Source organism: Gossypium hirsutum, chromosome A06, assembly GCF_007990345.1.
Source record: "Gossypium hirsutum isolate 1008001.06 chromosome A06, Gossypium_hirsutum_v2.1, whole genome shotgun sequence".
Taxonomy (NCBI): Eukaryota; Viridiplantae; Streptophyta; class Magnoliopsida; order Malvales; family Malvaceae; genus Gossypium; species Gossypium hirsutum.
In genome coordinates, this window is record NC_053429.1 from 98,240,402 (window position 1) to 98,243,767 (window position 3,366).

Consider the following 3,366-nt stretch of genomic DNA (forward strand, 5'->3'; position numbering starts at 1 on the left):
GGTCCATGACCCACAACAAAAAGGGTAGTCCTATACATGCCATATCCAGAGTTCAACTAAAAGAGTACCAAAAGGGCTTTGATAGTGTGGATGACTTCGACTTCGATGATCCCGAATCCGATATCTAACGAACAAAATCTATAAAACAGAGAGCCAAAGCAACGGGGTAAGCATTTTAAAGCTTAGCAAGTTTCAAGTAATGAAATCGGCTTTGACTAAAGTATTACATTCACATAGCTAAATGAATCACTTTATTAATACACATTCTCATAAACATACTTACTTCACATTTCATCAACATATACACACAAGGTATTAACCTATCTAAAAGCCGAAAGTTGTTAGTCGATTGAACGAATACTATTTAAAACGAATCGACTTTTCTGTTGCACACGCAAACATACCTTATCGTTTGGGTTTTTCGAGCGTATTAATTGAATTTATTACAGCACAACACGCTCACCTTCGAACCCAAGTTTCTTCGGAATTTAGCCGGATATAACCACAAGCACAATTGCCTTCGGGTCTTAACCCGGGTATAGCAACTCGCACAAATGCCTTCGGGTCTTAGCCCGGATATATCAACTCGCACAAATGCCTCCGGGTCTTAGCCCGGATAAAATCACTAGCATAAATGCCTTCGGGACTTAGCCCGGATATCATTCAAATGCTCATGCACACATATATCAACAATCATGACACATCCATATTTCATTTTCGTTACTAAGGCTCAAACACAAAACATTTATTAAACCTTTCCAATTTCGGCTCAATAGCCACACACAAAGAGCATGATTTCAATTGGCTTTATAACATAGTCTCTATGCACATTCGGCCATCCGTCATAGTATGACTAATCATCTCAATATAATTCAACTAGGGTCATTACTCGAAGACTTACCTCGGATGTTGTCGAATGACTTCAATGGCTATTCAATTACTTTTTCCTTCCCTTTATCGGATTTAGTTCCCCTTTGCTCTTGAGCTTAAGTTCAACAAATTTTAAAATAGTCATTAACCGACTATTCAAGTATTACTTTCAGAATATAATATATATAGATTCAACTTTCACACACATAGATTACAGTAAGCTTTATAAAAATCAATAAATAATTCATTAGCAAATTTTCATTAATGTTTACAATATAATTACAATTTCCCTATAAGCTGACTTCCTGAGCAACAGTCACTAAAGTTTTTATAACTGGAGCTACAAAACTCCAAATCAATTGCCGTAAATTTTTCATGACAGAAGACTCATTTATCTATTATCCATAAAATTTTCAAAATTTTTAGTTTAGCCAAAAAATACCAGATTTTTCTTAAAGTTCACCTTGTTTCACTGTTTGACTAAACTGACTATCCTTCACTATGAATCAAATTTCTCATTGTACAGAATTCAAAATATGTTCTTGTTTATTTCATTTGAAACTAGACTCATTAAGGAGTCTAAGCACATAAATTTTATCTTAGGGCCATTTTTGTACAATTTATACTGATTTTATAAAAACAGAACAGGGAATCTAGTAGTCATTTTGACTCAGCCCCACAATACTTCAAATATCTCAAGATCGGTAACTCTTTTGTTTTTATAGTTTCTTTTGTAAGAAACTAGACTCTTCAAGCTTTAATGACATAATTTACTCAGCTTCTAATTCAACTCCTACAAATTATGGCGATTTTCCAAAATCACCTTACTGCTGCTGTCCCCAAGCAGATTATTACCAAATCAAATGCTAACATTTGCATTTCACCTTAGTAGCTAGCTTAGCAAACCTTAATTTAACATATAATTGTTCATAACACAATTAAAGCATCCTCTCCATTCCATTAATTCAAAACACATACATTGCCCAATAGTATCCAAAATCATATTCGGCCTTAGTACACAACTTGTTAGCCGATTTTTCTCCATTTAGCAACTAATGCACATATGTGCTCATTTGTTAGACTCTACTTCACCTAACTACTATTTTCTTTTTCATCCAAATAACATGAACAACAACCATTTCTTGAACATTTTCTCTTCAACAATTCTTCATAAAACATAAAGACTATAACCCAATCTCATCCTTTAATAACTAAAACCGAATGCTCAAGACACCACACCATTTCAAATTTTGGTCATGGGTTAAGCAAAGAACTTAATGACTAACTAAAAAAAATGCTAAAAATCCAAGAATCATCCTTGAACTTACCTTGATTTAGCTAACCACCATAGCTGAATTTTTCAAAGCTTTTCTCTTCTAGGTACGGCAATGAGGAGCAAGGATGGAGAAACTTTGGTTTCTCCTCCCATTAACTAGTATTTTATTAGCCTTATTCCTTATTTCATTTTGTAACATAAAACTATTAGCATAAAATGTTGACACAAAATAATTATAATATGCTTTAGTCCATAACATGGCCGGCCACCATCTAGAATTTGGCCAATTTGACATGCAAGTACAAGCATTTTTAACATGCATCAATAGGCCACTTTAACATTTGCCTATCACATTTTTAAATTTTCTCACACAAGTCCTATTTAATAAAATTCACTTACAATTAACAAAATTCAAACATGAAATTTTCACACATGCATATATACATATAATAAGCTTCAAATACGGCGGTTAATTATTTTTATGACTCGGTTTTGTGGTCCCGAAACCACTTTCCGACTAGGGTCACATTTTGGGCTGTCACACTCTAGTAGCCCATTATTTTCATTTATTTCAATTTCAACCCCTAAATTTACACTTTTCACAATTAAATCCCTATTTGACATTTTTTCAAAAATCACTTAACAAACATATTAATCTTTCAAAAATTATCCATTTTCTGTAACACCCCTAACTCGTATCCGTTTTCGGAATAGGGCTACGAGATATTACCGATCAATTATATCATAAAAGTACACATTCATATATTCATAATCAAAGTCCATACACATCAACCATATTGTCCCTTTTAAGATCCCACTAGACCTTAAAACATGCTTAGAAGAGGTTCAGGACTAAAAAGATAACATTTTCAAACTTTGAGGTATTTAGAAAATTTTCAAACATATAAAGGGTCACACGCTAGTGTGAACAGACCGTGTGCCTGACACGGCTCCAAGACACGCCCGTGTCACAAGCCGTGTGAAAACAAGGCATACATACTGACTTGCACCACACAGCATAGGACACGCCCGTGTGCTAGGTCGTGTGAAATCTAAGAGGGTTATTGACTTGGGTCACACTGCTGACCACTGGAAACACAAAAAATTACACACTTTTTCATACCCTTTTTAACTTAAATTCATGCGAATTCGGTTAAATTCTTGTCGAAAAAATTAATTATTATAAAATAATTAAATTATGAACATGTTGAATTTTAATT